Source organism: Pristiophorus japonicus, chromosome 1 (genome assembly GCF_044704955.1).
Source record: "Pristiophorus japonicus isolate sPriJap1 chromosome 1, sPriJap1.hap1, whole genome shotgun sequence".
NCBI classification, from domain to species: Eukaryota; Metazoa; Chordata; class Chondrichthyes; family Pristiophoridae; genus Pristiophorus; species Pristiophorus japonicus.
In genome coordinates this window covers 227,804,112-227,815,532 of record NC_091977.1, presented here as the reverse complement: position 1 = coordinate 227,815,532, position 11,421 = coordinate 227,804,112, and positions in this window count along the sequence as shown.

The following is an 11,421-nucleotide window of genomic DNA, read 5'->3' as shown; positions in this document are numbered from 1 at the left end:
AATTTAAAATTAGAAAATCAGCAATTGAAACAAATTAAATCAGTTATTAGCTGTCTTTAAGATTCATTCCCTGTCCAGTGATTCAATTGGAAGAACCAATCACTGTCCTCCATCCTTGTGATTTCATAATGTTATTACTTTTTATTTCTCATTTTGTCCTCTTGATAGGACCTGTAATAGCTCCAGGCTCAAGCTGCCTCCGTTGTCAGGGAGACGTTGATGTTTAAATATCCCTCCAGCTGCTCCAGGCTCACGTTGTCTCCATTGCCAGGGAGACGTTGATGTTTAAATATCCCTCCAGCTGCTCCAGGCTCACGCTGCCTCCATTGTCAGGGAGACGCTGATGTTGCTACATTTGCACGACAATACGTGATTTTAAATGATTTACTTTTTTGCTTTCTGTTAATATCACACCTTCTGTTAGCTCATCACAGAGTAAAAATGACGGTGGCCCTTTTACATGTCTGGAAATATCCAGAGTTAAAATGGTTCTTTCTTCCAGATGGAGGATTAATGGAATTGGGCTCCATCCACTGGAACATATAAACAGGAGGAGGCCATTCAGCCCCTCCGGCCTGTTCCACCATCCAACAAGGTCGTGGCTGATCTATATCCTAACTCCATCCACCCGCCATGGCCCCATATCCCGCAATACCCTTGGCCAGCAAAAATCTATCGATCTCAGATTTAAAATTATTAATTGAGCTAAGATCTACTGCTCTTTATGGGAGAGAGTTCTACACTTCTTCCACCCTTTGCTTGAAGTTTCCTGACTTCACTCCTGAAGAATATGAGGAGAGGAGGACTAGAGTGAAAGACAGAAATATGTCCTAAAACTCTAAGTGCATGTTTTGAGGCACAAAGCAGTGCATTTAATGATGATGTCATATGCATCAATCGTATGCATCAAAAAAATACCTTTTGGCATAATTAGCTTTTAGTCGACATAGGTTAAACAAAACTGGCAAAACACAATTAGGGCTTGGTGAAAATCCAAGTAAAAATATTAAACCTGGCTCGCAGCAAAATTAATCTTCTGACTGCCTTGATAAATGGATTATAATCATGGGACTGGCCAGGGCATTAACTATCATGAGACTTGGAGACTAAATCAAAGGGTTTTTTTGTCTTCTCACATGCTTATCCTATGAATGCTGGTTCTTAAAAAAGATCAAGCATTAGTGTAAGAAAGGGAAAAAAACTGATTAATCCAGAAAAGAAGGCATGGGGCAAGTGCCGTATGGGAATGGATAAAATGAACTAGATCCAGATGTCAGCAGTCCAAGCCTATCCCTGTGGTGTGGGCAGATGTTAAGAAGGAAGCATCCTTTCCCCTCCAGTGTTACTCTTCAGCACAGAAAAAGCAAGAAAGGTGCCTCGCAACATGGACAACACAATACTCAAGTAGAAAGTAGGTATCCGTGACAATGCAAGAACTATCAGGAGAAAAGTTCCTTTGTCTACTTAGGTACCTCATTCAGTGACTGCTCATTCATCAGCAATCTCAGTGCCCTCTCGGAAAGAATTAGAATGCCTCGATAAGTATTCTAAAAGCTATTATGCTGACAGGTAGGGAAAAAGGACTTTTATTCAAAACCTAATTAAAGCTAAGCCATTGTAAGTTGGCAATTTATAAAGCTTAAAGTACTTGCATAGAAATGTTATTTTTTTTTCCTTAGGGCATTATGATTTTTAACCAGTATATTGCTCTTGATATCCTCATCTGGCTCAGGTACTTGAGGTTATGTGTTCAGCTGGGGATACAGTGCAGAGTGATCTCATTTTTCAGAAGATTAATAATATCTGGCTTGAATAAAGATTCATTTTGAGATATTAGCATGCTGTTTCTCCAGGGATTAGAGCTGCGAGTTGGAATTATAAGGTGGCTAAACATTCCCTGAGCAGTGTTTTCAGTGTTTTTTAAAAAGAACCTAACCAGGCCAAGAGGAAATCCAAAATGTTAAGCCTTTTGTTCTTGGATTAAAAGCTCAAACCCGGATTCACCTTTTAAGGGAAATAAGTGTCGGTAGATCTTGGAAAAGGCACCTAGTCCCTGCTGTACATACCGGGTACCTAATGGATCCAGACCCAATTGCTTTGTGTGTGTGTGTGTGTGTGTTTTTTTAAACGGAATACAAGCGCAGAGCTGAGTGGGCTGTCCAATGCCAGCACAGACACAGCAAGAAGCGGGAGAGTGCTGTAGGAAGGGCTGCTGGTCAGTGAAAGTGCACACAACAAAGGAGCGCTCTGTTATTTTGCAACGACCTTCTACAGGTACTGGTGTATATTTTTAACAGAGCGCTGTGTTTATTTCGGTCTGGCACAGTATGAAGTAAAACCGAGTGCACAGTTTTGCACCAATAAATCTGTCTATTGGGTAACTATTATCTCTGGATTTCAGCCACTATGTATGTTTTGAAAGTTACTATACGGTAAGTAGTCGTTAGCAGAGAAGCAAATTCTTTCCTGATTGATTTGAACTGTTGTGCTTTAAGAGGCAGAATAGACAGCCCAGTGCAACTGCATCGAATAGTTACAGATACTGTAGAAAATTCTGTCTGTAATTGTTTTACTGAAACTTTTTGAACAGTTTTGCAATCATTGAGGTTTCTTGTCCTTACGTTTCGAGCATCAAATCAGAATGCTCTAGAAGTAGCAACCTCACCACGAAAGGATTTGCGGCTGACTGGCTTGTGAAGAGGTGTTGACGAATGAGAGTATTTCAGCGAGACATCCCAAGGTCTGTGTTTCAAGAGATACTAGGATTATTAATGTGCTTTATTCTCTCCGAACCTTTCGGTTCTCTCTGCAGTTAAAGCGGCGAGGGTGGGGGAGAACTTGCCTGGTAACAGTTTCAGGAAATGTATTGCAATCGGTTTTCAATGATTTTGTTTCTCTGCGTGAAGTATGCTGTAGTTAAAAGGAATATCGTGCCCGTTCAAGATTGTTTGAAAATGTGATTATGATGTTTATTCCCGTTAGTTATGTGGACAATGAACCCATTGACATTCGTGAGAATGTGTGCTTAAAGTGTCAAAGATATAGTCGCAAGATAATTACCTTTACTATAAAAACCGGTGAGATTAATGGGAACATTTATGCATTCGACAAACTGCTCACTTCAACTGAGTCTATACTCGAGGTTTTTATGGAGTGGAACTAACTGTATGATGTAAATTAAGAACGTAATCTCGATTTCATTGAGTGTGTTCCAGTATTCCCCCAAGGTGCGCGGGTGTGCGGCCGCGCAGCAATCGGGAGGTTCCGTGCAGACCGCTCGCCAGCTGCTGGCGCTGGGACCCATACCGCAACCCCGCGGCCCCGCGGCCGCACGTTTAAAGGGACTGCGCACCAAAACATTGGAGGGAACGTTGGTGTGTTCCAACTAATTGGTACTTAAGATTGGTTCATAGTTCAAAATAATAATTTTAATGTATTCATTAAAAGCATACATGAAATTATTACCTGGTGCTCTGCTAAATAAAGGAAATTTATTACTGCAGATTCTAAATAGCTTAAAAAGCAATTTTAAAAATCCTGTTGGGACATTATGAAAAATTGATCAACTGAAATGCCATGAAAAAAACTTATGTATTACCAATCTTATCGATCTCTTAATGGCGCAGAGACTTTATATGTTGAGTAACAGAGCTATATTAATCTTTTAGGCACTAGATTTGATCTTGGATCCGTGCTATAGGGCCTAAAATTCTGGTCAGATGCTTCCTTCAGACATATGCCTCCGACCTGAAATGTTTCTACAAATGTACCTGGTGGTCTTGAAGTCGCCTCCGATTCTGCTCAGATTCGATGTGTAGCGTATGGGAAGAGGACTTCCTCACACGCATGTAAAAGCTGGAGTCACGTGGGCCTGGACCATCAATCACTGCAGTATTCTCATTGATAGTACAGGTTGAACCTTCCTTATCAGGAACCATCGGGACCTGGATTTTTCCAGACGAGAGGTGGTCACGTTAAATTGGATGGTACAGCTCCTGAGCAAGGGGATATCGGGGTTGGCTGGCTTGGGGCTGAGAGTGCAGCAGAGAGATCATGGGGGAGGAGGGGCAGTGGATCACTGGGTCAGGCCAGCGATTGCAGGAGTCAGCAGCAAGGACTTCAATTTGTTCAATTTGATCATGTCGGAGTTCTGTGCATGTGCTACCTGGGGGCTGGGAATGGTTCTGCACGAGAGGTGGTTCCAGATAAGAGAGTTCTGGATAAGGGAGGTTCAACCTATAATGGGATCTCTGATTCTCCGAGTTCCCATTACTATCAATGAGAATAACCACCTAAAACATAGAAACACAACATAATAAATAAAAAAACACCTTACATATTGAAAATTAATTGAAATTAAAGTTAATTAAATGTTTTAGAAAAAAATATATTTTATATTTTTTTAATGTATTTTAACAGGGTTTAAAATAAACTTACCTTAATGGACAGAGTTGTTACTCTAAAAACATGTATTTAAATTTAATTTTTATATGTTTTAAAACTCTTACGCTGGTAAAAAGTAGGCTATGTGCCTGCTTTCACCAGGCGTAAAAGTTTCAAGCAAATTCGCTGGGCAAGAGATGGGCAAATAGCGCACTCTCTCCCATGCGAATGTCCTTCTTCCGGGGATGCTGAGGATCTGTCAAATGAAATCTTGACAGATCGGAAAAGCCGGTTTTTGGCGCATGCGCATTGCGCACTGAAAACCAGCTTTTGCGAGGCCTCGCCGGGTCCATGCACACTTCGTACGGACCCGGCGAGGTCAGGATTTTAACCCCAGAATTAGCAACAGCACCCTTACATTAGAGAGGGGGAAATTTGACATGGCTCCTGCTTCTGAGTTCTGATTGTTACCTAAAACCTGCAGTCACAAATGTTCATAATTTAGTAGAGCAACAGGTAACAATAACCAGGGGAGCTCTGGACCAACATTTATCCCTCAACCAACATCACTATAAACAGACGATCCGCTCATGATCTCATTGCTGTTTGTGGGCTTTTGCTCCGCGCAAATTGGCTGCCACATTTCCTAGATTACAACACTTCAAAAAGTATTTCATTGGCTGTACAGCATTTTGAGATGTCCTGAGGCCATGAAAGGTGCTATAGAAATGCAAATTCTTTCTTTCAACTGGGGTGCCAAAACTCGCTGTCAATGGTCTGCTCATTCAGTGGTCACTGGTACTTAGCACCAGATGGAGATCATTACCCATGAGTACTGAGAGTACTCTGATTTCCATATTATAAAAAGCATATATAGAGGCACTGGTGAAGGTGCAAAACAGATTCACAAGGATGATACCAGACCTGAAAGGTTGTACCTAGCAGGAAAGATTGAACAGGCTAGGGCTCTTTTCTCTAGATAAGAGAAGGCTGAGAAGTGACCTAATCTTTAATATTGTGAAAAGATTTGATAGGATATAAGTAGAGAAAATGTTTCCAATTGTGGGGGAGGTGAAAACTAGGGGCCATAAATATCAAATAGTCACTAATAAATCCAATAGGGAATTCAAGAGAAACTTCTTTACCCAGTGGTTAGATATGGAACTCGCTACTACAGGGGGTAGTTGAGGTGAATAACATAGATGCATTTAAGGGGAAGTTAAATATGTACATGAGGAAGAAAGGAATCGAAGGATATGCTGATAGGGTGAGATGAAGTAGAGGTGGAAGGAAGCTCATGTGGCGCATAAATGTCGGTATGAACCAGATGGGCCGAATGGCCTGTTTCTGTGCTATACATTTTATGTAATTCTATGTAATCATGGAGAGGGTGAGAAAATTAACAAGAGAAAGACAAAACAAACTTGCCATCAGACTCATCGCATTGTTGTACCATTAAAAACTAGTATTTAGATTGCACATGGTATAAGTAACGGCCATGTGATAAAAGATGCAATCAGCAAGATTCCAGAATTGTTGTAGGGATGGAGGAGGTGAGCTGCAATCCATAGCTCAGTTTTGCAACTTACATTGGACCAGATTTTGCTGTAGCGGGATATCCAATGCCGTCTGCCTTTGGTTAGACTTGCCCCTGCACTCTTCAGCTCAAAACATTTTTGCCCACTAAGTTGTTGGAAGTGCGAGCTGATAATGTCTCAGTGAGGAAATTCACCGGGCATCTGGGACCTGGCTGAACAGGGCAAGCAACAGGGTATCACCTTACCCAATCAGATTGAAGGACTGGGAAATAAACAGTGGAAGGACTGAACATGGAAGTGTGAGTTAGGGTGGGTAAATTCAATATCAAATCAGATAAAGAAAGAGATAGAAAGATTGAATTAAAAGAGAGAGAAGAGACAGAAAGGAAAGGTAAAAATAAATTGTAATTTTAAGTTTGATACTTTAAAAATCTCCAACAACAATTAAAACCTTAAGGAATGAAACTCCACACATGTAATAGTTAATTTTCAGTGCATGAGAGGTTTATTGGCAGTAATTAGCGCTTAGCATGTTGTTAAAAGGGTTCTTACACTTGTAATGAAAAGATGTAACTTTCTGTGGCGAATTTGGTTCATACCTACCACGAAAATACAGCAACTTCACGCCATTTAATGCATGTCAATCCCACAGCATGACCAGATCATGGAATCTTAAAGCATCTTTATGGGCTTGTGAACTACATGGAAGATGCGAAAAGTAGAGTGTAGCCTTGTACACTTGTATTAATCACATATAGTCATCACCTTTCTTACAAATTGGAGGTAATTTTAACCTTCAACTGTAGTAATTTTCAAAAAGAAGTTGGATATATACTTGTAAAGAAAAATTCCAGGCTATAGGAAAAGAGCACAGGTGCGGGACTAATTGGATAGCTCTTTCAAAGAGCTGGCACAGACACGATGGGCCGAATGGCCTCCTTATGTGCTATATGATTCTACAATCCTCATTTCGGCAATGGAAATAGATTTTTAAAGAAAAACTCAAGTGCCTGTAAATTACTGTTGCCGAGTGGATAAACATTATGGTATTCCTCTGCCTGCAACATCTTTGATTTTAAAATGCTCATCCTTTTTTAAAATCCCTCCAAGACCTCACCTCTCCCTATCTCTGTAATCTCCTCCAGCACTACAACCCTCCAAAATCTCTGCTCCCCTCTAATTCTGGCCTCTTGCCCATCCCTGATTTTAATTGCTCCACCATTGGTGGCCGTGCCAACAGCTGCCGAAGCCCTCTGTTCTGGCACTCCCTTCCTAAGCCTCTCCGCCTCTCTACCTCTCATTCCTCCTTTAAGACGTTCCTTAAAACCTACCTCATTGACCAAGCTTTTGGTCATCTGTCCCAATATCTCCTTATGTGGCTCGGTGTCAAATTTTGTCTGATAACGCTCCTGTGAAGTGCCTTCGGATGTTTCACTTCATTAAAGATGCTATATAAATGCAAGTTGTTGTTGCTATTTTAACGCAGTCATTAACTCATTTGTTTTTAATGCATTAATGCCTCCGCTAAAATGGTGGACCGAGAAACATCATACGAACCAGTTAAACATCTGCTGCTGATATCACTGACAGGAATTGTGTGGTCGAATTTCCATAGATTCTCCCGCTCTCTTGCCGTAACCTGGGGGAAAAGCCCTGATGAAATGGCTTCGGTCTCTGTTTACGCTTTTCCCTCCATCTCACCCCCACCAGCCCCCAAGTTCCCCGTCTATCTTCAGCCAAAGTTACAGCGGGAAATCAGGAGAAAACCACTGCCATGCACCCCATTTAAATTCTACCCCGTGATGTTTCCGCATGCCTGAGTGTATGTGTCCATTAAAGGGAACACCTGTAAACGGAACATTTGAAACTTGGCTCACTACCGAGCAGCTTGTTTAAGACTATGTTGAAAACTCAGACAAAAGGAAAGGTCTGGAATTCTGGAGTGGAATCCTGAAATAAGAACATAAGAACATAAGAATTAGGAACAGGAGTAGGCCATCTAGCCCCTCGAGCCTGCTCCGCCATTCAACAAGATCATGGCTGATCTGGCCGTGGACTCAGCTCCACTTACCCGCCCGCTCCCCATAACCCTTAATTCCTTTATTGGTTAAAAATCTATCTATCTGTGACTTGAATACATTCAATGAGCTAGCCTCAACTGCTTCCTTGGGCAGAGAATTCCACAGATTCAAACCATCTGGGAGAAGAAATTCCTTCTCAACTCGGTTTTAAATTGGCTCCCCGTATTTTGAGGTTGTGCCCTCTAGTTCTAGTCTCCACGACCAGTGGAAACAACCTCTCTGCCTCTATCTTGTCTATCCATTTCATTATTTTAAATGTTTCTATAAGATCACCCCTCACCCTTCTGAACTCCAACGAGTAAAGACCCAGTCTACTCAATCTATCATCATAAGGTGACCCATCATCTCCGGAATCAGCCTCGTGAATCGTCTCTGTACCCCCTCCAAAGCTAGTATATCCTTCCTTAAGTAAGGTGACCAAAACTGCACGCAGTACTCCAGGTGCGGCCTCACCAATACCCTATACAGTTGCAGAAGGACCTCCCTGCTTTTGTACTCCATCCCTCTCGCAAATGGAGCCAGGTCGACCATTTGTGGCACTCCTGACGCTGGCTTCAATGTCACTTTATAGCTTAAAGTCTAGAGTCTAGACGAGGGTTCACCGTCTCAGGATAAAGGGTCGGCCATTTAGGACTGAGATGAAGAAAAATTTCTTCACTCGTAGGGTTGTGAATGTTTGGAATTCTCTACCCCGGAGGGCTATAGATGCTCAGTCATTGAGTATATTCAAGGCTGAGATCGATGGATTTTTGGAGCCTAGGGGAATCAAAGGATATGGAGATCAGGCGGGAAAGTGGAGTTGAGGTAAAGGATCAGCCATGATCTTATTGAATGGCGGAGCAGGCTCGAAGAGCCATATGGCCTACTCCTGCTCCTATTTCTTATGTTCTTATGTAAGTCATGATGACCGTGTGAATACATCTGAAGGATTTCTTTTTCAGTTCATTATCATATTGCGAGTGTTTCTGTTCAAAAGATCTTTTCCATTTTGCAGGACAATCTTCTAAACTATTCCACGAACTTGAAAAAGATCAAAGATTTCTTTCTTGTCCCGTTCATATATTAATTCTTAAAAACGCCTCTGATTCTGACAGTTTCCTGCATCCCAGCCTTAATCCCTGCGGGCTCATCGTGACTGATTAAAGCATAATCTTTTTTTACTTTGTAGTTTGCATTACTTTTGCCAATCTCATTAAAGTTAAAACAAATTACCACAAAAATATGTACTTGGATTCAGAATGGCCTCCAATAATGAGGACTGGTGAGCATTATAAAACAAATCAATGACATTTTAACAAAGGGCAAACAAAAATGGAATGTCAGCTCAAGTTGAACTACTTTCGTGTACTGTGATCAACTTGTTAGTCTTTCCATGTGTGAGTTCAGCTTTGACAATTGGCTTTTGATGCTCCAGCTATAATGGAGTTAATGACATCCTTAATGGTCCCATGAGAAATGGGCGAATAAGCAGATTCTTGGTGTCCCTCCACAGGTGGTGGATGAAAAGGTCATTAGTACTCGTTGCTCTTTGTGGGATCTTGCTGTGTGCAGATTGGCTGCCACGTTTCCCTACATCTACAACAGTGACTGCACTTCAACAAATTATATTCACTGGCTGTAAAGCGCTTTGGGACATCCTGAGGTCGTGAATGGCACGATATAAATGCAAGTTCTTTCTTTTCTTTTTCTTTTTCCCCAACAAGAGTCACTATGATTTGAGGTTCCACTTAGTGATTCCTGCTTTTTGTTTATTTTGCAGGGGTGAAATGGCAGACGTTCTTCCTTTATTTTTCCTTTTGGAGCTTTTCTCCCCTTTCCTCCACTGAGTGGGTCATGTAGCAGAACATAATCGTCCCAGGCTGACCGGGTAGATGGATGGCAATCTGTTCCATGGCCCCTGCCAGTCCTACTCTGAAACCCAGAGCATGCTGAGAATGTGGAGTAGTTGAAGTGACTAGCATAGATGCATTTAAGGGGAAGCTAGATAAGTACATGATGGAGAAAAGAACAGGGACTAACTATTTGTACTGCACTTTTTATGACACAGTCTACAAGCCCCGTCTCCTGAGATGCTCCGTCCCCATCCCGGCTGAATTATTCCTTGCACGAGGTGCCGAGAAGCAGGATTTGAGGTTCCGATTCTTCCCACCTCCCCCCCCCCCTCCTGCCCCCTCCCACCCGGCCAGCCTGAGCCCGATGGCGACAGGAGGAGGGTGATGGTGGCGGACCTGCGACCAATGGTGAGGAAGAGGCTGGTGGGGGGGGAGGGTGGAGAGAGAGAGAGGTTGGGGAGGGGGGGGGAGAGAGGCTGGGGGGAGAACGAGAAAGAGAGGCTGGGCGGAGAGAGAGAGAGAGGCTGGGGGGGAGGGGAGAGAGAGGCTGGGGAGGGGGGAGAGAGAGAGAGGCTGGGGAGGGGAGAGAGAGAGAGAGGCTGGGGGGAGGGAGAGAGAGAGAGGCTGGAGAGGGGGGAGAGAGAGAGAGGCTGGGGAGGGGGAGAGAGAGAGAGGCTGGGGAGGGGGGGAGAGAGGATGGGGAGGGATGAGGGAGAGAGGATGGGGAGGGATGGGGGAGAGAGGATGGGGAGGGATGGGGGAGAGAGGATGGAGGGAGGGGGGGAGAGAGAGGATAAGGGGAGGGGGGAGAGAGAGGATGGGGGGAGGGAGGGGGAGAGAGAGGATGGGGGGAGGGAGGGGGAGAGAGAGGATGGGGGGAGGGGGAGAGAGAGGATGGGGGGAGGGGGGGGGAGAGAGAGGATGGGGGGAGGGGGGGGGAGAGAGAGGATGGGGGGAGGGGGGGGGGAGAGAGAAGATGGGGGGAGGGGGGGAGAGAGAGGATGGGGGGAGTGGGGGAGAGAGAGAGAGGATGGGGGGGGGAGAGAGAGGATGGGGAGGGGGGAGAGAGAGAGGATGGGGAGGGGGGGGGGGAGAGAGAGGATGGGGAGGAGAGAGCTGGGGGAGGGGGGAGAGAGAGGCTGGGGAGGGGGAGAGAGAGAGAGGCTGGGGAGGCGAGGGGGAGAGAGAGGCTGGGGAGGCGGGAGGAGAGAGGGGCTGGGAGGCGAGGAGAGAGAGGCTGGGGAAGGGGGAGAGAGAGGCTGGGGAGAGGAGGGGGAGAGAGAGGCTGGGGGAGGAGGGGAGAGAGAGGCTGGGGAGGGAGGGGAGAGAGAGGCTGGGGAGGGGAGGGGAGAGAGAGGCTGGGGAGGGGAGGGGAGAGAGAGGCTTGTGGGGGGGGAGGGGAGAGAGAGGCTGGGGGGGGAGGGGCTGGGGTGGGGAGGGAGAGAGAGAGAGAGAGAGAGAGAGGCTGGGGGAGGGGGGGAGAGAGAGAGAGAGAGAGGCTGGGGAGGGGGGGGAGAGAGAGAGAGGAGAGAGAGCGAGAGGCCGGGGAGAGGGAGAGAGCTGAGGGGCGGGGGGGAGTAGAGAGAG